The sequence below is a fragment of the Paroedura picta genome, chromosome 12 (assembly GCF_049243985.1).
Source record: "Paroedura picta isolate Pp20150507F chromosome 12, Ppicta_v3.0, whole genome shotgun sequence".
In the NCBI taxonomy this organism is placed as follows: Eukaryota; Metazoa; Chordata; class Lepidosauria; order Squamata; family Gekkonidae; genus Paroedura; species Paroedura picta.
Genome location: NC_135380.1, coordinates 3,557,415 through 3,583,422, shown reverse-complemented (window position 1 = coordinate 3,583,422; position 26,008 = coordinate 3,557,415). Strand labels below are relative to the sequence as shown.

General features: G+C 49.9%; 1 long non-coding RNA gene across 1 annotated transcript; it reads left to right on the top strand.

Moving 5' to 3' along the window:
• On the top strand, positions 1-25,759 carry LOC143821871 (uncharacterized). Its single transcript, XR_013225945.1, has 4 exons — positions 1-90; positions 175-229; positions 519-664; positions 25,650-25,759. It is a non-coding gene; the product is annotated as an uncharacterized LOC143821871 (long non-coding RNA).
• Positions 25,760-26,008: the final 249 nt, after the last annotated feature.

The window sequence follows — 26,008 nt, the reverse complement described above, 5'->3', positions numbered from 1 at the left end:
TTATTTATTAGGAATTAATCATCACCTTGCTGAGTAATGCAGTAGCCCAGTTCAAGAAGTACAAATGTCCACGAATGAAAAGCCACTTAAGTAAGCTGAAAATGTCAGATTGTTAATTATATACATTAGTAATTTATTTTTACTATTGGAAATAATCTGCCATTGTTCTTGCAGTGGTGCAGATGGGTGAAGAGTATTACTATGCCAAAGATTACACCAAAGCTTTGAAGTGAGTATCATTTCTGCATTTTAAAAATTGAATTCGGACACTTTGGCAAGTAGGTGAATAGTCAAGAATAGTGTCTCTTTGCAGTTTGCTTTGCTTCAGACATTATGCAGATGAGCTACATATTTTTGTTCTTAAACCTGTTTTGTTTTGGACTCTGAAGGAGACACTAACTCATCATGGGACTTTTTATTTGGTTTCCCATTTGGTTAATATTATTATTGCTATAATAGCTGTTTGATCTATTTGGCTTATTTTAACAAACTCTCTCTTTTCCTCAATCTTCTTCCAGGCTCCTAGATTATGTCTTGTGTGATTACCGCAGTGAAGGATGGTGGACTCTTCTTACGTCTATACTGACCACAGCTCTAAAATGTTCCTATCTCATGGCTCAGATAAAAGATTACATTACATACTCCTTGGAACTGTTGGGAAGAGGTGAGGAAGTTCATTTTAGTTTGCTGTTAAGTTGGTTCACGTCTTTCTTCTGAGAGGCATCATCTGGGTAGGATTCTTCTTTATGCAAAGGAGGGTAGCTTGAAACAGATGAGAGTCCTGCACTTTATCTGAAGTTAGTCCCATATATCCAATATATGAAGGTTCCCAATCTCTTAAATGGTGTCTTAAAGTGTGAGGCTGAAGAAGACGATAACGGCATTCATATGCACTTTGCAAAGCTTGAAGAACTCTGCAGATACTGCTGTCATCTGCATAAATAAATCCAAATTGATTAATCATTTATTATTGAGTTGATTTTATCAGCTGCATTGCATATGAATAAACATTTTGAAGAAAAGGTCATAGATTTTGTGATAATGGATCATTTTAGAGGTGGTCTTTCCAGTGAGTGGGAAAGTTGCCCTGTGACTATCAGCAATTTATGCATTTATGTAACATGTTTTTTAAAATGTTGCCTAAATCATGAGGTAAAGGGCACATCCTTATTTGATCAATAGGCTTCTAGTCAGTGGACTATCTGATTTCCTAAATGTGAGCCCCTCTGCCAATGGGCAAAATGCAGAGAGAAAACTGCTGATGTGTGCATCACAGGTATATAAGCTCATAATACTTTAGTATAAGTAGTAAAAGCAATGCCCCTTTCAGTGCAGTAACCTGGTACCTTTCCCTCCTCCTAATACAGCACTATAAAGGTATTGGGTCTATTTTTTTTTTTTTATATAATGATTTTTTTTATTTTCATAAAGATAGAAATATAGTCATCATTTGAGAATATACGACCCCACATTGACTCCACAGTGATATAAACTTTTGCCCAAAACTCTAAGAGCCATGAGTCTAAGAGCCATCCACATTTCCACTACATTAAAAAAAAAAAAAAGCCTGTTTAGATATACAAAAGAAAAGTTATTATTAATCAACTTACTTGAGAGATCGTAGACCTCACATTAACTGCTTGATACAATCTGAGAGCTATCCTAGCAGATATTTCTAGGTTTGAGTTAGATGCTTAACATTAAACATTTCTTATAGCACAGTATTAGTTTTGGCCCTGTATCAATACCCTGATAAAGGGAGAGGAAAGTAGGGCTTTGCCTTAAAGATGTACAAAGAAAAAAAATTACAAAAGGATTTCATAATTTCTCCTTATCCTTAATACAGATACATCTACAAACCATTTATACTTGGCCCATTCTAAGAGCCATCCTGACAGGTATAAGTTGAGAGCTTTGCATTTTCTACAGATCAATATGAGCTTTGGCCCTATAACAATACACCAATAAAAAAAATAATAAGAGGGGAAAGCCCCATTTTATATTTCCAACGCTAACGATTATATTACCTATATGCCTACTAAGAAAAAGAAACAAGAGAGAAAAAAGGCACTGCTTCCCCTTTTTCATAAAAATAGCAATATAGGATACAGTATATGTTGTTAATACAGAGAATAATAAGATTTCCAGGTTTAGATTAAATGCTTAACATTAAACATAGAACAATATAAGCTTTCAGTCTTCTATAGCTTCTCCCTATCCTTGGTTCTAATACATCTACAAAACAATTTTTGCTTGACCCATTCTAAGAACCATCCTCAGTGTAGGCTTTAGTCCTAGGACAATTCACTAATAGAAGAAAGAAAAAATAAGGGGGGAGAACCCCATTTTACATTTTCAGCACTAATGATTATATTACCTATATGCCTATAAAAGAAAAGAGACAAAAAAAAACAAGAGCGAAAGAGACACTGCTTCCCCTTTTTCATAAAAATGGAAATATAGAATACGGTATAACATTAAACATAAAACAATATGAGCTTTCGGTCTTCTTAAGGGGGTCTCATCTCGAGGCTTGCTACATCTTGTCGTTCCCGTAAAATTATATTCTGTCCCATTGGCCTTTGGCGTAGAAAGTGCAGTTGTACTCTTTCCCGCAAAATATGCATCGATAAATCTTGAGGCCATTGCACCTCCTGGACTCCAGTATCAATACAATTTTTTCCCCAGAGAGATCCTTTAAATCGGTTACTTTCACTGCAGATCCATATTTCTTTTGATTGATTTTTGTACACTCTTGCTTTGAGATGGCTGTATGTCTTTTTAAAAAGGGTGTCCTTATCTGGGCTGCAGAACTCCGGCATCCCATTTTCCGTCTCCAGAATTTCAGATTTCTCTTCTACTGTTGGTTTTCCACCTTGTTTAGAGCTGTCATCAGCCACTGTTATTGATCCATTATTCCTGTTAAAGACGTCTTCCTTGGCATCTTGGATCTCCTTGAAGATATGAATTTCAGATTTCTCTTCTGCTGTTGGTTTTCCACCTTGTTTAAAGCTGTCATCAGTCACTGTTATTGATCCATCATTCCTATTGAAGACTTCTTCCTTGCCATCTTGGATCTCCTTGGAGATATTTTTGATCAATCCATCTAAGAATACTTTGTAATCTTGGGTTTGTATCTCTATTAGATGAGCCAATCTTTTTAACATAGACATGATTTTGACTTTAAAAAAACCCGGCCCCAAACAATTTTACAAGTGGCCAGTAGAGGTCCTCTGTTTTATCCTCTAATGTTCCGGCACAGGCATGTGACGTATTGAAGCCGGTTAAGGCAGGGATTCTCGTACTGGCACAAAGTTCTCGTGAGATTTTCACATTCACTGCTCTTATCTCTATCTCCGAAAACCAAAACAATTACAATAAGAGCTTTTGCCAATTAATTCGAGTTGATTTGAATCCTTCTTCTGCTTAGTTAGGAGAATTAGCCTGCCTCTTAACGAGGTGGCTTCAGGCAGAGCAGAGTAAGAGGAGGGGGGAAACAAAGGGCTTTGATGCAGGAAGAGAGACGGAGAAAAAAAAAGCGAGAGATACTTGCAGTAAATGATGTTTTGGAACTCAGCCGAAGTCCTCCCCTCAGTTCAAAGCGTTCATTTGTGGTAAATCATCATGTAGGGTTGAAGCAGATACTTTAAGATTAAAGAAAGAAAAGAAAGTCCGAGGTAGAAAATGGCAGTCGTCCTCTGGACCTGGAACGCTGACAGCCTATAATCCAGGGAGATATACTCCCTAAAGGATTGGAGACGGCCCCAAGAACTTCCTGGGTAGAAAGGTGAGGTGAGGTTTGCGTACCCCTCCTCTTTTCTGCCAATTGCTTGCACAATTGACCCCTGTCAGGCTTCAGAGATAGCAAAGCAGATGCCATGCAACCCTCTCAGGACGACATCTTTAGCCACACCGGTCCCGACCATGGCCTTCATGGCTCAGCCCACTGGTCCTTCCCTTTCAGCGTCCCAGAAGGAGCCAACCTGCAAGAGCCAGGGATCAGAGTCCTTCAGCCATAGCTGCCAGCCTCCTGGGGGGGTCTGGAGATCTCATAAAATCATAGGCTCATGGGGTTGGAAGGGGCCATCCAGGCCAACCCCCTGCTCAGTGCAGGATCAGCCTCAAGCATCCAGAAGGATCTGTCCAGATGCTGCTTAAAGACCAGCAGTGAAGGGGAGCTCCCCACCTCCCTAGGCAGCCCATTCCACTGCTGAACTGCTCTATGATATTTAGCTGGTGCCGTTCTGCACATCGTTTAAAGCCATTCCTGTGGGTCGTCTCCTCTGATGCCAACAGGAACTGCTCCATGGACATCTGGAGAGCCACAGTGTGGCCACCATACAAAGGGTAGTGCCTGGTTGCTTGTTTGGCTGGGTGACTGGCTGGCTGCTGTGAATTCAGGCTGACAAATGCATGCATTTTATGTAAAAACTCTCTTTCAAAACTGCAGGGAGCAGTTCAAAATTCACAAGTTGAGCTTGGCAAAAATTTAGGAATCAAAGGTTCGGTCAGTGTGAGGGAGAAGTAAAACAAAACTGCAGTTTGGGGTTGAAAAGGCCTGCTACTTTTTTTTGGGGGGGGGGTCTCTTCCATGGAGACACTGCACCAAGTAAAACTCGGTCATATTAAATACCCCGACAAGAGATACTTCCAGCCTGATTCCTGCAAACTTCCTTCTATAGCTTTCCCCCTCATGCAGGATGGAAGCCAAAGCAATTCATAAAAGGGAGGAGAACACCCTGCCCCCCTCCCAAAATAGCAGGCAATCCTCTTGCTCAGGAAGGTCAGTCCTTCAGGAGTTGGCTCCCGCTCGAAAAGGAGGCAGCAGAATCATCCAGAGCCTTGAAAAATGCCCACCCCCGCTGCCCTCCCCCTCTTCGTCCTCCACGGCCAAAAGGATCTTGTCACCTCTCATTAGAAATGGAGTTTTGAGAAAGTGTCTGTCCTCCTCCGGGGACAGCTGCAGCGCTGGTGGCCTCCTTCTCTCAAGAAGCGGCTCCTGACGATGAGAAATCCCTCCTTCACATCAGGAGGGAAAAAGCCCTTCGGTAAAACTCCCTGCTGCTGGTTTCTCTGAGCGGGAAAGTCACCTCAGGTGAACTCCCGGCAGAGCAAAAGGGGCTCTTTCCTGCCCTTGTTTTGGAAAGAGGCACATCCCAGACGCCATTCCTCCATGGTTCAGATTCCTGACCCCCCCCCCCGTGTGCAAAGCATCTCCATCCCCCCCCTCCCAGGTCCCACCAGCCAGATGTGGTCTCCTTTCTTCATCCAGGGCAGCATCTGGAGATCTTTCTTTTGCCCATGAATTTGGCGTGTGGGTTGACCCGACTAAGTGGTCGTGGGAAGGAAACAAACATGGAACCATTTCCCTGGCCTGGTCTCTGGTCTCTTGGCCTGAAACTGGTTTCGCTTGGGAAGCAAGAAAAAAAGGCCCCCTTCAGTACTGGGAGATGTGCTTCAGACAGCAAAGCAGGGCCCAGTTGTAGAAATAGAATAATGAGGCAAGCAGTAAATAAATCCCCCAGAAAGCACATTGCAGAAAAGGTCAACTGACTTACTCAAGTAGATCCCGTTCACATGCAGGTTGCAGCTGAAAGGAGGGAGAGAGGCTTAATCGAAAGAGGCCTTTCCCAGCTTGTCCGGCATCGTGTGTGGGAATAGGAGGCCGTTGTCTCCACAGGAGAGACCTGCCAAGACATGTATCTCCATGGAAGGCCATGGGCAGCGAGGGGGAGGACTAAGGGACAGAGAGAGGAGAGGGCAGAGGGCAGCTCCCAGGTGAAGACAAAGAGACACATCTCACTCTAGGAGACAATTCCTATGCGCCTTAGGGTGCTATGGAGCCCCCCACCCCCAATGTCCAGGAACACTGAGTCACTCACTCCGACATTCAATAAGCATTGAAGTGTTTCAGTGATCATGTTCAGTCATCATGGGAAGGGAACCAGACCTTCTCACAAGAATGGCTTTGCTGGAGCCGATTCATGGTCTCTGTGATGCCATGCCATGGCCGTATCCAAAAGAGGCCAGATGCCACCAAGAAGCTAAGCAGCAGAGGGGAAAAGCAGAAGCTCCCTTCCCTGGCAACATGTCCCATGTACACTGCTGTGCCACAGGCATGAAGAACACTGTTCCTCCCCCCAAAGGGTCATCTTGAGCATGAGTTGGCTGGTTGCCCAGCATGTTGCTCCGTGCTTGGGCGCTGCGACCACCATGCCGCACTTCCCCCAGTCGCACAAGTTGCTCCCGCTCATCTGAATGTGGGCCTCAAATTGGCGTTGGGGGCTGGAGCTCGCTTGTAATCCCTCTTGGGCCCCGCCGTAATGAGGAACTTGTTGAACAAGTAATTGCATCAATTCTTTTCATGCCATGCTTTAGTCATTAAGAGAAAAAATCGCAGCTTGGAAAATCAAAAGTTACCGGAGTTGGAAAGACTCGAGGGATAAACGTTTTCCAACAATGTTTTTGCATTCTTTGGTCAAAAGAAGGACGGCGGTGAAGCGCTCTGTGTTTTCTACTCTAAGATGGCCGGCAGCCTGCAGAGACAGCGTGGAAACATTTCTGTGCATGCCCAAGAGAGCACAAGAAGATAAGAAGAGCCCTGCTGGGTCAGACCAGGGGTTCTGCTAGTCCAGCATCCTGTCTCACACAGCGGCCAACCAATTCCTCTGGAAGATACCTAGGAAGGGCATTCATTGCAGGGGGCTTACTCTGGAGTAGCCCTGGGTGTGTAACTAAAAAATATGAAATCCACGGGAGAATTTCTATCTTGTGATTCGTCCCCCAGTTCTGACTCTAGATGCCAGTTTGAGTTTCATGGAACTCCAGTTGCTGTTCAATATTATTCAGCCAGTTCAATATTGATCTGGTCTTTAGGGAATACACCTGATATTTGTGCACAATAAGGCTTCATTCATAGTCGCACTGCATCCTGAGTTAGGTAGTCTTGAGGCTGCTTAGGAAATCAATTGTTCTTGTCAATATGTTTCATTCATGAGAAGGATGGGGGTTTGGAGTGAGAGGGTTAAATTATCCTGAAGAGAGGAATTGCTACACACATTGGGAGGCAGGCAGACTGTGGTTTTTAGCGAGGGCAGATTTTTCACCAATGCAAATGACTTGACAGAGAAAAACTGGCAATGCACAACAATGGTGGTGTCATGAGAACAGACAAGCACGATTTCATGTAAGTGTGATTTATTTAAGTGGCAATAAAATGTTATAAAAGTTGTCCATGCTACTACCCTCAAGAGCTAAATACATGCAGGGTTCATCTAGAGCAGGGGTAGTCAAACTGCGGCCCTCCAGATGTCCGTGGACTACAATTCCCAGGAGCCCCTGCCAGCGAGTGCTGGCAGGGGCTCCTGGGAATTGTAGTCCACGGACATCTGGAGGGCCGCAGTTTGACTACCCGTGATCTAGAGTTCCAACAGCTCCTTTTTTAGCATCAAGGTTCAGGATCATCTAATGTCAAGAGTGCCTCTGAGCACACTCCAAGTGTGTTTCTCTCAGAAGAGCAGAGGTGCCGGCTCAGCTTTCAGATCACTTTGAAGTTGGCTTACGCTTCTGAGAAATTATCCACCAGATGTTCCTGTACAAAGAAGGTTTATGTTGTTAGAATGCAGACTGGAGTAAAATTGAATTATTAGTTGGTATGCAGTTAGGATCTCTGCCTTATGAATATACAGCAGCGGATGTATACTGAGTAAAGCCAGCGGTCTGTCTAGCTCCATACAATCTGTCCAGGCAGGCAGCAGGTTCTCCAAGGTCTCCAAAACAGTAGGGTCTTTCCCAGTATTAGTAACATGGGAACTTTTGTCAATTTGGAAATGCCATGTGTCAAACTTGGGACTGCATGCAAAGCAGGAGCCCCACAAGTGAGCCGCAGCCCCTGCCCAAGATGCCCAAGTTGCAGAAAGGGCAGTGGTTCAGTGCAAAAGCCAATGAGAAGGTCCCCGGTTCAATCCCCGGCGTCTCCAGTTAAAAGGACCAGGCAGGAAAGGATGGGAGAGACCTCTGCCTGAGACCTTGCAGAGCCACTGCCTGTCTACCCTGATAGACCAAGGGTCTGATGCTGTATAGGGCAGTTTCATGTGTTATGGGGAGGGACAGAGGGTCCCAGGTTCAATCCCCAGGAACTCCAGTTAAAAGGACCAGGCAGCATATGTGAGAAAACCCTTTGAGGCTGCAAGTCAGAGCAGGCAATGCTGACTTTGACCGACCAAGGGTCTGATTCCGTATAGCGCAGTTTCATGTGTGTTAATGTGCCCCCTCTCAAATCCTAGAAACCTAAAGATGAGGTCCCATCATCCCTTGACCGGTGTGGCTCTCTAGCTCACTCTTTGCTGCCCTTTCTTACTTTCTCCTGGCTGGGCAATAGTCCTCCCAAATACGAAACCAATATGCAAAACTGACATTTAATTTAGATGTCATTCAAGAGCCCGTGGGGAGTCGCGTTGACTTCACAGCCCCCACAGCCCGGAAACCATCACCATGTTCATCCTTCTCCCCGCCCCACACCCCACATAAAGTCTGTTTTGCGTGTTTTTTGGCATTGACGTGCCCCGATTCCCCCCTTCCAGGAGCGATACGAAGAACAACGTGTTTCCTGCCGTCACCAACGGCTTCCTTCTGTCCACCTCTCCCTCCCAGATGGAGCCGCCAAAAATAGAATCCCTTGTTTAATTGCTTCCCTATTCGCTTGGGTGATAGAATGTGGAAGACCCGCCGTGTGCATGACTGGACAAAATATGTGGCCAGCCCTGCAGGGGGCATCAGAGGAGATGTGTCCTTGGCATAGTTAGGTCAGGAACTTCCGGATATTTTTCAGATTATCTCCTGCTGTGCCCTGACTGGCGGACTTGGAGACTTCCTGCTCCTTGGAGCCCACTTGCCTCCAGAACTGAGTGAATGAACAGAACAGTTAGACAGTTAGGATTTTTCTCTCTCTCTCTCCTTTCTTTATCCCGGCTGCATATTCAAACTCTGCCAACATCGAACAAGGAGGCAGAGCCCATGACAGTGCAATCACTGCTGCGGGCTTTTCTCTGTCCGCTGCTGTTGCACCAGGTTTGGATTGTAACACTGGCTACAAGAGCCGCAGCTAGGTCGTGTGTCCCTTGGACAAAATGGCTGCTTTGGAGGGCAGCCCCTATGGCATTGTACCCCACCAAGGTCCCTTCCCTTCCCCTCCCCGAGCCCTGCCATGTTTATATGGGGGGGGGGGTCTTTGAGAGGTTTGTTGCCCCCCTGAATTCACAATTCAGTTTAGATAAATCTGCACTGCATGATTCTTCAATTTCTATGTTCATGCTTTACTTACATACAGTTGCCACCCTCCAGTTGAAACCTGGAGATCTCCTAGATTTACAGCTGATCTCCAAACTACGTAGGGATGCCAGCCTCCAGGTGGGGCCTGGTGATTCCCCCAGAATTACAGCTCATCGCCAGACTACAGAGATCAGTTCCCCAGGAGAAAATGGATGCTGTGGAGGGGGGAACTCGGTGGCATTGCATCCAGCTGAGGTCTCTGCCCTCCCCAGGCTCCAGGGGGTGCCCAACCTGGAGCTGGCAACCCTAGAACCCCCATCCCCCACCCATGGCCAAGGAAGTCCTGGCCACTCAAAGACCCCACGGCTCATTTCCCCAGTTGCTTGCTTTATACCCCACTGAGGTCTGTTCCCACCCACAAACCCTTCCATCCACAAACATTACCCCAATTCTCCAGGAATTTTCCAACACGGAGCTGATAGCAGCTGCTGGAGAGAAAATATTCTCCTTCCGGAAGCAGCCATAGGATGTTTCCTTCTGTGGAGCAGATCTCCCAAATGTAGATTCTGGAAACTGGGGCAAGGAATGATTTACCTTTGGGAAACTGGAGTGGGGGGGGGGGGGTCAGCACATTTCAGGCACTGCCCCTCCCTCCCTCCCTCCCTCCATCCCTCCCTCCCTCTCTCTCTCTCTCTCTCTCTCTCTCCCTCCCTCCCTCACACACACCCCATCTGCAATCACTTTCCAAGGCTCCCGGCCTCTTGTAAACACAGCAGGGACAAGACAGGCCGTGGCTGGGTCAGCCGACAGATGGTAAATGTCAGCTCTTTCTCCCTTTGTGTCTCCCGGGCCAAGGGGTCTTGCACTGCAAAACAAGGATCCTCACCGCCTGTCTCCGTGTTCGCAGCAGGCTAATAGCTGTGGCCGTACATCCTCCACGCTAAATGTCACGTCGCTCCCTGCCCAGAGAGGTTAACGTCCTTGCGAGGGGAGCCAAGCTGAGGGATCTTTTTGCTTTGCACCTGGCTCTGCTAGTCACGGTGGGCTGGGGACGGCAGGAGCACTGCATGGCAGGAGCACTGAAGCCCCCGTTGGTGGTGCCAACCTCCAGGTGGGGCCTGGAGGTCTCTCGGAATGGTAGCAATTCTTCAAACTAGAGGGATTAATTCCCTGGGATGAAATGGGCAGCTTTGGGAGGTGGGCTCAATGACACTATACCACACTTTGGTCCCTGCCCTCCTCAAACCCCTCCATCGCCAGAATCCGCCCCCAATCCCCCAACCAAAGCGGGTGATCCTACCCTCCACTCCCCCCACCCAGGGCTCTGGTTCAGTTACCTCTGCAGCTTCTAAGGTTTGAGTAGACTCAGCCTGCATACCTTCATAATCATATCTGCAGCTACAAGCAGGAGAAAGTTGTTGTTTTTTAAAGCAGGGGTAGTCAACCTGTGGTCCTCCAGATGTCCATGGACTACAATTCCCATGAGCCCCTGCCAGCGTTTGGCTAGCTCAGCGGAACCTGCTTGTCTTCGAAGATGAATTTCATCCGTTCGCACAGAATTCTACGTTGGGAGGTTTGGCGAATACAGCAGCGTCATGCCCAGTCGTAGATGCCTGATACTGAGTGCAGAAAATAAATCTCCCAGGAAATATACTGCAGAAAAAGTAAACTTGCATTAATTCAGGTCGGTCCAACATCCAAGTTGCAGTGGAAAGGGGAGAGAGACGCCAGGTCTAAAGGAGACTGTCCCAATCGCAAAGGGCCAGCTTGTCCGGCAGCACAAGGGATGTGGGAGTGGGAGAGACCTGCAGAGGCTTGTGGAAGGCCACGGGGAAAGAGAAGAGCGCAAATAGATATATGCATTTTATGTGCTTGCACACAAACGCTGACATCTTGAACAAAACTTTGTTGGCCTTAAAGGTGCCCCTGGACTCCGACTTGGACCTCTGAATTAATGTTGGGCAAAAAACCCCTTCCTTAGCAGCCTTGCTCAGGTCTTGCCAGTGGCTTCCTTGACTGAGTCCCTCCATCTCTGGTTGGCTCTTCCGCTTCTCCTGCTGCCTTCAGTTTTTCTTAGTGTTATTGTCTTTTTTTGGTGACTCTTGTCTTCTCATGATGCTTCCAAGGCTCCGTTTATTCATTTCAGCTTCCAGAAAGCATTCAGGCTTGATTTGAACTAGAAATCACTGTATCCACCCACCCACCCACCCGACAGTCCTGCCCTCCTTATGGTGCTCCCTGACAGCCTTTTGCTCCTGTTTTTCATTTCACTGCATTTACCCCCTTTCTTTTCCCCCCCAATAGTGACCCAAAGCAGCTGACATCATTCTCCTCTCCTCCATTTTAGCCTCACAGCAGCCCTGTGAGGTAGGTCAGGCGGAGAGTGTGAGACTGGCCCAGGATCCCCAAGCAAGATCGCACGACAGAGCAGAGGATTTGGATTCGGGGGTCTCCCAGATCCTAGTCTATCGTTCCAATGACTCCACCCCACTGGTTCTCTCTCTTGCCTGACGCGGAGATTGGGAGGGGAGTCTTCTATAAATCAAAGAAGCTCAAGCTGGGGATGCCAGCCTCCAGGCAGGACCTGGGGATGCTCTGGAATTCCAGCTGTCCTCCTGGCAAGAGAGATCAGTTCCCTTGGAGAAAATGACTGCTTAGAGCAGGGGTAGTCAAACTGTGGCCCTCCAGATGTCCATGGACTACAATTCCCAGGAGCCCCTGCCAGCATTCGCTGGCAGGGGCTCCTGGGAATTGTAGTCCATGAACATCTGGAGGGCCGCAGTTTGACTACCCCTGGCTTAGAGGGTGGTCCATATGACATTAGAGTCCACTGAAGTCCCTCCCCTCCCAAAAAGCCGTCCTCTGCAGGCTCGACCCCCAAAGTCGCCGGTTTCCCCCCAACTTGGAGCTGGCAACCCTAGCTCAAGCACTGGGCTTCTCAGGTATCCGCTCCCTGCCCCAGCTCTCTAGAGGTGGGGAACGGGTGAGGGTGAGTGCGGCTCACCTATCACGCCCACGCATGTAAACTAATGCACAAGAGCACTGGGGGACTGTGTGGTGCGCAGCCTGGCCTGGCGGTTGGGCCACGATGCTCCCCGCATGAACACCGTGGCCAGAGCGCCTCTCCGCTTGGCCTTGATTGGCTGGCGGAGATTCAGGAGGAGCAGCGGCCGAGGCCGAACGTTCCCAAGTCCCAACGACTCCCTCGGACACCAGGGCTGGTTGGTCCGAGCGGGTTTGGGGATTACAGATTAATGTCGCATTCTGTTATGGCGGCGTTCTCGCATCTGCGCCGCGCAGTCATGAATAAAAGATGGGCCGGCAAATGGCGGAGAGCAGCAAATTAATTAATGGAAGCACAACACTCTCTGCTTGCCTGAACAGGCCCCAGAGCCCAATAAAGCCCAGCCCCGGCCAGCTGAGGCGGGAGAACAAAGGCAAACAGCAGGGAAAGGGAAGGCCTGAGGTCTGCAGAGAGACACACCGGAGGGCCCTGGCCCCCCGAGCACTGGCAGTCACCCCAAACACCCTCCCGCACAATGCCTCACCCACCCATATGAGCCTGCAATCACTGGTTCACAGATCGGTCCAGGTACACAGAACTTCTCAGATCCTCACAGAATATGTTACACCTGGAGATCCCTCAGAATCTTTCGACAACAGAGACCAGTTCGCCTAGAATCATAGAGTTGGAAGGGACCTCCTGAGTCATCTAGTCCAACCCTCTTCACTGTGCAGGACACTCCCAACCCTATCGGTCATCCACTGTCACCTGCCACCCCCTTGAACCTTCACAGAATCAGCCTCTCCGTCAGATGGCTCTCCAGCCTCTGTTTAAAAATCTCCAAAGATGGAGAACCCACCACCTCCCAAGGAAGCCTGTTCCACTGAGGAACCGCTCTGACTGTCAGGAACTTCTTCCGGACATTTAGACGAAAATTCTTTTGCATTAATTTCATCCCATTGGTTCTGGTCCATGCTCCATCCTCTCCATGGCAGCCTTTTAAATACATGATAGTTATCAGGTCCCCTCTCAGTCGTCTCCTCTCCAGGCTAAACCTGGAGAGAAAATGATTGTTTGGGATGGTGGACTCTGTAGCATCATATTCCCTTGAGGTCCTTCCCCTTCTCGAGCCCCTCCTTCCCCAGGCTGCTGTCCCCACATCTCTGAGTGTTTCCCACCCAGCCCATGACCATCTTCACCCAAACTCAGAGCACTGCCAGACACCACTCTCTCCTTTCCACCCCCGACAGATAACAACACAGTCCATGATGCAGGGCGACAACACCCAGCCGCCTACTTGTGAAACCGTCCATGAGCATTTGAGGCAGGCAGGCAGGCGGAACCGTGCGACCGAGAGGGCCGCAGTTTTTCCTTGTGAGCAAGCCTCTAATTATTCAGCGCTGTGACAATTCTTCCAGCTTGCCAGCTGGTGGCTTTGTCAAACGGCGTCCTGTGCCGACGATGCTCAGTTGGCCGCCTGGATTCGGAAGCATTTCTTTGTCAACAGACTTAATTAAACATCTTGCCTCCCCCCTCCCATAGATTTCCCACGGGTCTCAAGACTCGTGATACCACCCTATGCCCCACAAGCTTCCAAGAACATAACACCACTTCCTCTGTAGGAGAACACAGGAGGCTGCTTTCTCCTGAATCGGACCTGTGGTCCGTCAGTATTGCCTACTCGGGCAGGCAGCAGATCTCCAGGGGCTCAGGCAGAGAGAGTTCTTTCACACCCCTTTTAACTGGAGATGCCGGGGATTGAACTTGGGGCCTTCTGCATGCCAAGCAGAGGCTCTGCCACTGAGCCACAACCCTTCCAAACACACTTAACGATCCTTCTGCAAAAAGGCCATCCACTCAAGCATCCTAAAAAGGGGGAGGGGCAACCTGACTTTGTATGGTGTCGGGCAAGGCCTTTCCCTGCCTGAGACTTAAGAGTTGCCAACTCTGAGTTGCCAAAGTCCTGGAGATTTGGGGGAGAGGGGAGTGCTGGGCCCATAACCCTTTTGTTAGCATAGCAAATTGGAGTTGGCGCTGGCTTAAGTTCCTTCATATTCATGAAGTTGAGAAATTCTTGAATTTTCTGCTTTTGGTTGAGAAGATAGCTCCCATCTTCTCTGCGTTCTATTTGTATTCCAAGAGGGAGTTTGGGGGAGGAGAGGGGCCTCAGCAGAGTATAACACCGTAGAGTCCGTGCTCCAAGGCAATAATTTTCTCCAGGGAAATTGGCCTCGTTGAGGATCAGTTGAAGTTCCAGGAGATCTCCAGGCCCCACCTGGAGAGTGGCAACCCTAGAACTCCCACCAGTCTCGAGAGATGATACTGAACTAGATGGACAGAGGGACGCTTATGGTGTACGGTAGTTCTGCCTGCCCACCTTGGAGAGAGGAAGTCCTAAAGCTGCAGAAACAGATTGGATCAGGAATGAAGGCAGCTTCAATTTGCAGCACGAGTCTCAGCAGTCCAGACCAGAAACCTCCCCTGTTCTGCCGACACACAGAAATCAAATCAGGTGCTTAAAAAGTTGTGCCCATTTTCCAAGAGAGACGTCCTGTGTTCTGTACGGGAAAGTCTGACAGGCCGTTTTCACTCTTCCCGAGTTCTGTGGCATCGCCGTGTCCCCCCCCCCCTCCCGAGTCTCTGGTAATTAAATACATGAGTGCCGAATATTATTTGCATAGGATAAATATAGCACCTGCCACCCGCCCAAGCTGTTTGTCACCCACTTGAACACATTTATCCAAGCGGGGCTCATTCGTCTTCCTGACGCGGCGACGGCTTTTCGCGGGTTTGTCTTGTCAGACTGGAGGCCTCTCCGGGTTCCCCGGTTCCGTTCCGGGGAGTTATTGATACAAGACGCGAGGCCTTCTGCATCCTAAAACAGCAAAGCCAACAGGGTCTCTGTGTTTGATCACATACCCCAAATGCCTCCCCGGTTTGACAGATCTTCGGGGCTGGGAGACACTTTCGATCAAATAGAAGCGAGACTTTTCGGAAGATGGATGGTCTCGGCCCTGTCATGTCCTACTAAGTTGCTCGGGAAACAAGTGCAGTCATGCTCCAGGGATGGAGAGCTAGAGAGCCGGCGTCCGACTAGGATTCGGGAGACCTGAGTTCAAATCCCCGTCCCTCCAGGAAAGCTCATAGGATGTCGTAAAGCCCACCATGCAAAGCAGAAGTTTATTTTTATTTATTGATTATTCGATTTCTATACCGCTGCTTGTCGTAGCCTCGCGGCGGTTTACACACGGAATTCTAAAACAATAAAACCCCAATAAAATGCCCATTCTCCTTGGGGGAAAATGATCGGGGTGATTGGGAGATCACTTGCATCTTTGAGAGACCTCCAGGCACCTCCAGGAGGTTGACCTGGGAATATCTTTTCCTAGGGTCGGAAATGGCTCCCAGGGCAAGGGGGAACCTGGGAAGAAAGGAATCCTTGTCCAGGTTGTGCATGCGTGTGCAGAGCTCAGTTCCCCTGGAGAAAAGGGCTGCTCTGGAGGGTAGACTCTGTGGCCCTGGCACAGTCCTCTCCTGCTGGGATATCTGGATCCCTTTGCTTGCCACAGCTGCCCCCAGTGGGGCTCTGAGCAGAAATTCTGAGGGGAGGGAAATGGGAGGAGCCAGTGGGGGGAGGGAAGCAGATTCAGGTCTTCCCTCCCAGTCCTTTCAAGGTACTGATGGTCTCCCAGGTAAGGCCGGAAGTGACGTCATGCTGCCGTGCGAATGGCAATTTTTGAACTGCTCTCCTCTCCTCTCCTCTCCTCTCCTCTTCTCTTCTCTTCTCTTCTCTTCTCTTCTCTCCTCTGCTCTGCTCTCCTCTGCTCTCCTCTTCTCTTCTCTTCTCTTCTCTCCTCTGCTCTGCTCTCCTCTGCTCTCCTCTTCTCTTCTCTTCTCTTCTCTTCTCACTGTGGGTGCCGACCAAAGGCCTTCTGGGTGTCCCCCCCCCAAGCTCCAGGTGTTCTTCCCCTGACTGTTTTGATCAGTGCTGCTCTATCGATGGGCAGCAGCAATTTCCCAGGAGGTGGATAAGTCATTCACACACGTTCTCTTTAAGAGCAGTTCCGTGCTTTGCTCTTGCGTCCTCCTGAAAACTTTTTTCCCCTCCTGAAATGTCAAGGGGGGGGGATCGCTGGCTCTTGGAAGGAGCCCCCCCTTGGCTTCTGTGTGAGTCACCGTGTTTATTGCAAGAACAGTTACTCATGGCGACTCAGTGGGCCGCTTCCACTCCGAACTGCACCTCGGGACTTGCCGGAGTCTTCAGTCGAGAAACTCCATGACTCACCGCTTACAGGTTGGGACTTATTGTTGCCTCACCCGACTCCCTTCTTCCACCCAGGCTGTTCTTCCCCCGCCCCCCCCCCCGCCCCCCAGCACCTTTCTCACAAAACTAACTTGTTGATCGCAAAAGCGGCTGCGGGAGCTGGCCAGGGATTGTGGGTGGCTCTCAGAGAGCAGCAGGCGATGCAAAATATTCGTCAGCCCCCCGAGGAAGTCGATCCGCTTCCTTGTGAAATCGGCATTTGGATGCAAATCTGCATTTCCTGGCAACGGAGCCATCCGCGGGGTTCCCCCTCTGTTGAAGAGATTCCAAAAGAGGCCGCCTCTCCGGCTCGTTTCCTCATCTTCTGGTGCAGCAAAGAGGCAAAGGCTGGCAGGGGCATTTGCCTATCCGACCCCCCCCCCCCATTCTGACCATCCCAAGAAAAGCCCCTCCTCCCTTTGGGCCCTTGGTGAGCAGGCAGAGAATGGGGCAAGGGGGACGTGCATGGGACTGACTTCAGAGCTGGAGCAGGGGAATGTTTCTTTGTCTTTTATCGAATGGCCCGTGTGTGATGCAGCCAGGAGATTCTACGGCTGTCCAGCAAAGATCAGTTCCCTTGAAGAAAACGGCAGCTTCGGAGCCCGGATTCCATGGCAGTCCACCTGCGGAGGCCCCTCTCCTCTCCATCCCCCTCCGTTCCCCAAATGTGCAGGAATGTCCCCTGCCAGGGCTGGCAACCCGACCGGCTTGGTTTGTTCCAGAGCTCTCAAAACACATCCTTTTCCTAAGGAGAGGACGAGAGGGCCCTCCTCGGGTTACCTTGGGCTCTCCTTGTTTTCTGTCGGAGTCTTTGGCTCTCCCTCGATCATAAATCAAGCCGGCTTTAACTTGCAGCTACTGATCCTTCTGACAGTAATGGACCATTAACCAAGTAGACATAAAATTGAAAGTGTAAATCTCACTCCTGTGGGGAATTTGGATGCAGGTTTTTAGGATGCAGGCCATGAAACGGGAGAGTTCATCGTCCTCACAAATGAGGCCTGATTAACACTCCCTCGCTCGCTTCAGGCTCCTGCAGGATCAGGGGAAGGGGGGGCCGCAGCCCCTAGAAGGGGGAGACCCAGAGAAACCTGGCCCGCCCCCCACCCCCCAACCCTCCCCACCCATCAGGCATGCTGAAGGTTTTACGGTGGGAATGTGCTTTGCGTTTGGCAGCGGAAAGATTGACATTGGCCCAGGAAGTTGGGCCGATGTGCAGTTGACACAAAACGCTGGGCAGAGAAATGGCCGTTTGTGGGGTGGCCTCATTGGGAAAATGGGGTCTGGTTCTGGGTTCTCCGTCTGAACCCCTCCCAGAAAAGAATGCTGGGGAAGGTGCAGGGAAAGGCCAGGGAAATGTGCAAGGAATTGGAGCATTTTCCTTACAGGGAGAGGGAAAAGCATTTCAGCTTGGGGACAAAAAACACAAACCAATCGAATGCAGTTCAAGAGGCCCTTTTAACCCCATTGTGGCTGGAGTGCAAGGAAGGCCAGCAACCGACACCCACATGCTGCCCCACGGGAGGACAGGGACTGCCCGTCCGGGTCGTGCCCATTTTTCGAGACATCTTCTCTGTTCTGCCCTTTGTGTTTTAGCAAAGAGCAACAGGGACCTCTGGCGGCAGCTGGCAGAAAGACACCCCCTCCTCCTCTGGTGACCTTGTTCACTCCTCAAGCTTTCTGGCCTGTATTGTGTTGACCTCCTCTGCGACCTGCACCGCAGCACCACTGGCTCTACGTGTCCTCTAACATGGAGAACTCCTTTTGCATCACTGCCCTAATGCAACGCGAGATGCACTGCAGATGTCTGCGGAGTTTCGCCGTCCTTGGAGCAAAAGTGTTGACAGGGTTACGCAATTTAAAACCTATCGCAACGGTTGGATCTGCAGGAGCCTTAGATGCCTGGCTGGTCACCTTTTCTGGGGAAACAGCGAAGTTGTCTACAGCAGGTGTCCCCCATCTTTGTCATCCTGTGCGCCTCTTTGGAATTCTGAAACAGGGTGGTGGACTCAACCCCAAAATGGCTGCCCCAAAAGGCGGGGCCAAACACAGAGTTTACATGTGCAAAGGGGGAGCAAAGCACCAGCCACTAGAAGAATGAATGGTTTTCTTGAGAAGAGAAACGGCCTTGCAAAGAAGAGAGGAGAGTGATTGTCCCAACAGCCTGACTGATTAACTGTTCAGGGAGGGAATGTGTTCAAAGGGGCAGGAAGACGCCAAGCGAACCAGTCAGGAGGAGATTATTAGAACAAAACACCAGGAAGTTCCTAATCTAAATATGCTAATCACACATCTCTTCTCCTCAGAAGCCCCTTGTAAAATATTCTCCACGTGCTGTAGAAGAATGCGCACGACAGATCTTGCTGATTCCAACAATTAGGAAGTGAATTCATGCCTGATTCTAACCACAACTCTTCCCCATTTCAGAACGAATCTCTGTTGAGCAGGATGCCTTTCTTAAATGAACATATTGTTTTACAATATTTTTCTTGCAGACGCCCAGCGTACCTTCAGTCATGCGCTGAAAATCCTTCTGTTGTGGCAACAGCTGCTGCTTAAGCAACTTTTAAAAAAACACCATAATTTAGTCAGTCGTCTCTCCAACGGCCCATCGGAAATCCAGCTGGACAAAAGCCATACCTTGCTGGGCCCACTTTCTAGAAGTACTTGGCAGCTTTGGGCTGATCCTGCGTTGAGCAGGGGGTTGGACTAGATGGCCTGTATGGCCCCTTCCAACTCTATGATTCTGTGATTCTATGGGCTGATCCTGCGTTGAGCAGGGGGTTGGACTAGATGGCCTGTATGGCCCCTTCCAACTCTAGGATTCTATGATTCTATGATCCTGCGTTGAGCAGGGGGTTGGACTAGATGGCCTGTATGGCCCCTTCCAACTCTATGATTCTGTGATTCTATGGGCTGATCCTGCGTTGAGCAGGGGGTTGGACTAGATGGCCTGTATGGCCCCTTCCAACTCTATGATTCTGTGATTCTATGGGCTGATCCTGCGTTGAGCAGGGGGTTGGACTAGATGGCCTGTATGGCCCCTTCCAACTCTATGATTCTGTGATTCTATGGGCTGATCCTGCGTTGAGCAGGGGGTTGGACTAGATGGCCTGTATGGCCCCTTCCAACTCTAGGATTCTGTGATTCTATGGGCTGATCCTGCGTTGAGCAGGGGGTTGGACTAGATGGCCTGTATGGCCCCTTCCAACTCTAGGATTCTGTGATTCTATGGGCTGATCCTGCGTTGAGCAGGGGGTTGGACTAGATGGCCTGTATGGCCCCTTCCAACTCTAGGATTCTGTGATTCTATGGGCTGATCCTGCGTTGAGCAGGGGGTTGGACTAGATGGCCTGTATGGCCCCTTCCAACTCTAGGATTCTGTGATTCTATGGGCTGATCCTGCGTTGAGCAGGGGGTTGGACTAGATGGCCTGTATGGCCCCTTCCAACTCTATGATTCTGTGATTCTATGGGCTGATCCTGCGTTGAGCAGGGGGTTGGACTAGATGGCCTGTATGGCCCCTTCCAACTCTAGGATTCTGTGATTCTATGGGCTGATCCTGCGTTGAGCAGGGGGTTGGACTAGATGGCCTGTATGGCCCCTTCCAACTCTAGGATTCTGTGATTCTATGGGCTGATCCTGCGTTGAGCAGGGGGTTGGACTAGATGGCCTGTATGGCCCCTTCCAACTCTAGGATTCTGTGATTCTATGGGCTGATCCTGCGTTGAGCAGGGGGTTGGACTAGATGGCCTGTATGGCCCCTTCCAACTCTAGGATTCTGTGATTCTATGGGCTGATCCTGCGTTGAGCAGGGGGTTGGACTAGATGGCCTGTATGGCCCCTTCCAACTCTAGGATTCTGTGATTCTATGGGCTGATCCTGCGTTGAGCAGGGGGTTGGACTAGATGGCCTGTATGGCCCCTTCCAACTCTAGGATTCTGTGATTCTATGGGCTGATCCTGCGTTGAGCAGGGGGTTGGACTAGATGGCCTGTATGGCCCCTTCCAACTCTAGGATTCTGTGATTCTATGGGCTGATCCTGCGTTGAGCAGGGGGTTGGACTAGATGGCCTGTATGGCCCCTTCCAACTCTAGGATTCTGTGATTCTATGGGCTGATCCTGCGTTGAGCAGGGGGTTGGACTAGATGGCCTGTATGGCCCCTTCCAACTCTATGATTCTGTGATTCTATGGGCTGATCCTGCGTTGAGCAGGGGGTTGGACTAGATGGCCTGTATGGCCCCTTCCAACTCTAGGATTCTGTGATTCTATGGGCTGATCCTGCGTTGAGCAGGGGGTTGGACTAGATGGCCTGTATGGCCCCTTCCAACTCTAGGATTCTGTGATTCTATGGGCTGATCCTGCGTTGAGCAGGGGGTTGGACTAGATGGCCTGTATGGCCCCTTCCAACTCTAGGATTCTGTGATTCTATGGGCTGATCCTGCGTTGAGCAGGGGGTTGGACTAGATGGCCTGTATGGCCCCTTCCAACTCTAGGATTCTATGATTCTAAAAGACACAGGTGAGTGCCCTGGGTGCCCATGGGCACCGTGTTGGGGAACCCTGGTCTGTGACATTCTGGGAACAGCAGGCACAATCTGAGACCTCTCTGTCGAGAAAGAGTTGCCCCTTACCCTCACAGACTGAGTTTACAAGTGGCGCAAATCAGCTTTAAAAAATAGGTCAGTTATTCCAACTTTTGAGGAGCTCATCCTGTGTCTTTCAGATGAAAACAGCATGGGCTACTGCTTGGATCACTGCCAAAAAAGCTGCCAAGGAACACACCGTCGGAAAATGCACTGGATGGCCAAGTGCCTGGCAGGGTCTAGCTAGAGTTCCCATCTCCCCAAGGGATCCTGCAGACCTGCCGGAGTGAAGGCTGATCTCCAGATTACAGTTCCCCATAGAAGACGGCTGTTTCATGGGAGGGGGGGGGGGGGTCAGAGGAAGACCCGAGTTCAAATCAATCTGAATTCACTAGGATCCACAATGGAAAAAACAAAGCAAGTGCAGAATCAGCCCAGGTGAAATTCTGGAGATCTTTTTGCCATGAAGCAAACAGGGCCCTGCACTGCTTGGCTGGCCAGATGACAAATTTCAGCAATGCGCCAGTGAAAGGACGGTGTCGCCAGGTGGGATCCAGTTTTGCCTGGTGCAGCAGACCAGAGATCTGGCCTCCAAAACGGCTCCTCCTAATTTCTTCAGTTCTCAGTTCACAGTAGGAAGGAGTGAGAGTCCAGGAGCACCTGAACAATGAACCAAATTTGTGGCTGGGGAGGAGCTTTTGTGAGGATCTGAAGAAATGAGCCGTGACGCAGGGAAGCTCCTCCCCAGCCGCCAATTTTGTGAGTCTTTCAGGTGTGCCTGGACTCTGGCACTTTGCTCCTGCTACAAACGGATGAGCATGGCTTCCCATCTCGATCTAACTCCGTTTACAGAGAGGCAAAAGCAATTAAAATAGCTCTACATTGGACAAAGCCTGTTTGGAGCTCCCTCCCCCTCCCCCGTCCCTCAAACATTGCATGGGGGCGGGGAAGGAAAGTTCAGGATGCTTTGAAGTATTTATGGCATTTCCACACTTGATTTAATCCCTGTTTGCAGATCTTTGGTAGCCTTTAATGCCTCTGTTCTTGATTTATCTCAAATGTATTTTTGCAAATGGGGCCTCAGAGCAGGGGAATCGCTGCATTTAAATTGTCCAGAGCGGCGTATGTTAAATATTACTGCTGCAAAAGGCAGATTACACTCCAGCAAATATTTCATAAATCTCCTTTTCATTAAGTTGCAGGGGGGGGACGGGGGACACAAGCTGCCTTTCCTCTCTTTGCTTCCTTTTCTTCCTGTGTTTATAGACAGTTTCTCAAAACTCACCGAACTGCTCACTTCCGGGTCTTTTTGTTAGACGACCCCCTCCCTGCAAACTGGAACATGGGAAAGTGGCAAATGCAAGCATAATTCAGAGGTCCCCAAAGCGGTGCCCGTGGGCACCTTCCAGCCCATTTCCTGCCACCGGCACAATGTTTTGTAGGAAGTGGGTGGGGCCAGATGGGGCATTTGCCTAGCCAGGCTTCTGATTGGCTGCTGGAGATTTGATTGACTGTGAAGCCATTTTGTGGCTGGCTCCACCCCCTGCAGCAGCCATTTTGTGGTGGCAGCCGCCATACTGTGTCAGGTTTCGAAAGACTGGGGATCCCTGAAGCAGATCTTTCCCTGGGTGAATACAGGCAAGGCCACAGATACGAGAACATGGCCACTGTTGTGTCCGAAGTTCTGCCGAGGACCACGTTTGAGACCCAAGGCACCATTGTAATCCTGCACGGTGATTGACCAATGGCTCGCACTGGCCGGAAGATCTGTTGTGGGGCTTTTGTATATAAGTTGAGGGTTTCTTTGGTTCAGTTTTGGTTCTTGTACAATCATTCTGGGGTCACAATAAAGAGCTGAAATGAACTCCCATTGCCCAGGGCGATGAGCCCACGGATCTAATGGTCACTGTGTGGGGAGCTTTCTTGACAACGCTCAGACACGTTGATATATTCTGACACATGCATCTGCCTCCTGCCCCCACACCAAAGCATAACAAAATCAAAGCATAATAAGAACAATCGTCACATGGAAAACAGGACGGGAATAAGCTTATAAGTCTCTCACCCACATCCCTTTTCACATTTGAAATCAGACTTCTCCAACTACCGTATATACGATTTGGGATGTTCCACATTGCATTCCTGTGTGGTGTGATGGGCTGGCGTAGGATCTGGGAGAATAAGATTTGAATTTCTACTCTGCCATCGAAACTCACTGGGTGGCCTTTGAGCCAGTCACCGCCTAACCTACCTTGCAGGGTTGTTGTGAGGACAAGATGATTGGCAGGATATTGACAAACTGGAACGTGTCCAGAGGAGGGCAACAAAGATGGTGAGGGGTTTGGAGACCAAGACGTATGAGGAAAGGTTGGGGGAGCTTGGTCTGCCTGGAGAGGAGATGACTGAGAGGGGATCTGAGAACCATCTTCAAGTATTTAATGGAGGATGGAGCAGAATTGTTCACTCTTGCCCCAGAGGGACAGACCAGAATGAATGGGATGAAATTAATTCAAAAGAAATTCCGTCTAAACATCTGGATGAAGTTCCTGACAGAGTGGTTTCTCAGCGGAACAGGCTTCCCTGGGAGGTGGTGGGTTCTCCATCTTTGGAAATTTTTAAACAGAGGCTGGATAGCCATCTGATGGAGAGGCTGATTCTGTGAAGGCAAAGGGGTGGCAGGTTACAATAGATTAGCAATTGGGATGTGAGTGTCATCCATAGTGCAGGGGGTTGGACTAGATGACCCATGAGATCCCTTCAAAGTCTATGATTGTATGATGTAAATATATAGAGAGAACACCCAAGCAATTAAAGCTTTTAGTGGATTGATCAGCTAAAAGGCAGAGCATTAATCAATATATTTAAATAACTGCACAGATTACCAAACAAATGCAACATAAACCCTCCAATTAGGGTTGCCAACCTCCAGGAGAGGGCTGGTGTTCTTTTTCTGAGTCCCTCCACCTTCCAGCAGGCCAACTAAAGGTGTCCTTGGAGGAGCTACCGCAGAACACCTGGTGGGCATGCTGAGTATCCCAGATTCAATCCCTGACATGACCCATGAGGGAGCAGGCCCTGGGAATGGTGTGTCTCTGCCCGAGTTCCTGGCAACATTGCCAATAGTTCCCATTGAAGTCCTTGTCCTCCCAGGCTCCGCCTCCAACTCTCCAGGAGTTATATCTGCAACCCTCCCCGCCCTCAATCCCTCGCCGAAGGCCAGGCGGGACATGGCACCCGCATCTTCGTCTTCTGTTCCTGCGATGAACCAGGAAGGCTGCAGAGCATGCGGGCCTCGCAGTTCTGCCCCATCGCTGTGTTGGGTCGGAACAAAAAAGGAGTGGCCTGCTATTCACGACAATGGCCACGAGATGGCAGGCGCGGACCGCGATGCCTCTTTTGGGAAGCGCGTTGATACAATATTCCACCGGCCGGCTCGACTTGTTTCATTCTGTTTTCAAATGTGGTCGGCAATGGGAGAGCCGCAGGCCTGAGCCCCTGCAAGCCAGCGGGGGTAGCAGAGCGCTTGACGCTGCCAGTGTCACGCCAGGAGCTGCTGGGCCTGCAGAATTGGCACCGTCCTCGGACAAACGGGTAGCTTATGAGCTGGTTTAAAGACGCGAGACTGGCATGGATCGTCTCCAGCTGGCATGGCCTGGAGCCCACCCTCCCAAGCAGTCGTTTTCTTCAGGGAAACTGATCTCTGTGGTCTCGAAATCAGTTGCGATTCCAGGAAATCTCCAGGCTCCACCTGGAAATTGGGAACCATAAGTCAAGGTGGCAAGAGCGATCCTTCTAGATCCACGTGCCCAATGACAGCCCAAAACTTCAGTGGTCCTGGGAGGTGTCTATTCAAGGGATGTCTTCTTGCCTCCTCCGATCAAGCACGGAAATCCACCCTTTGTGGGTGTGCATGTGCGCACATCCATGTGCAGCCAGGATACATTAAACAAGCATTCCAGCACTGTCTGGAAATCCACAGAGGGCTGAGGCAGGAGGACTGGGCGCCCCATTGGGGAAAGGTTGGCCAGCTGACACCCCTGACATTCTGCCCAGAGGTGCAAATACAATTGTTCCTGCAGATTGCACATGTGCAGTGGAGAGACAGAGACGATGCCCACGTCCAAATGCACAGTCATGCAGCCGACATCTTCGGCGCTCCCCTTCCCCTCACAGCCCGTCAGTGACTCCGTGATTTTGCTTGCAGAAGATTTCCTGTTCAATTCTCTGGAGCTCCACGTAAAGGATCCGGGGTGGCAGGAAAGGGTTTGCTCTACTTAAGGCCCTGGAGAGGGGCTGCCTGCCAGCCAGCCGGAACAGGCAGCCGTGGCCTCGGTGGAGTGGCATGGCATGGCTGCCTTGTCTGCTTAAGCCCAGGACCTCTAAGGCTTCCCAAATGCTTCGGTATTTCTGCCAGGACCGCTGTTTCCATTCTAAATGCCGAAAGGCCTTTCCAAAAGAAAATGTTATGGTTTGTTTCTTTTTCCAGATGTCTGCGGTGGGAAGAGAGGAATCCAAGTGACTCAGGAAGAGAGAAGACTGGCTGGTTTTGTGCACATTCGCTCCCCTCCCCCCACCTCTTTACGACAACCTTGAGAGGTAAGGTCCATGAAGTAGCTGAAGGAGGCAAAGGAGAATGGTTTTTTATGCCCCACCTTTCACTATCCAAAGGAGCTCCCTCCGAATCCCTTTCCCTTCCTCTCTCCACAACAGGCACCCTATGAGGTCAGTGGGGGTGAGAGAGCTCTGAGAGAACTGCTCTTCAAGAACAGCTCTAAGAGTTCTGGGACTGGTCCAAAGTCACCCAGCTCGGATGCATGTGGAGGAGGAGTGCGGGACCGAACCCAG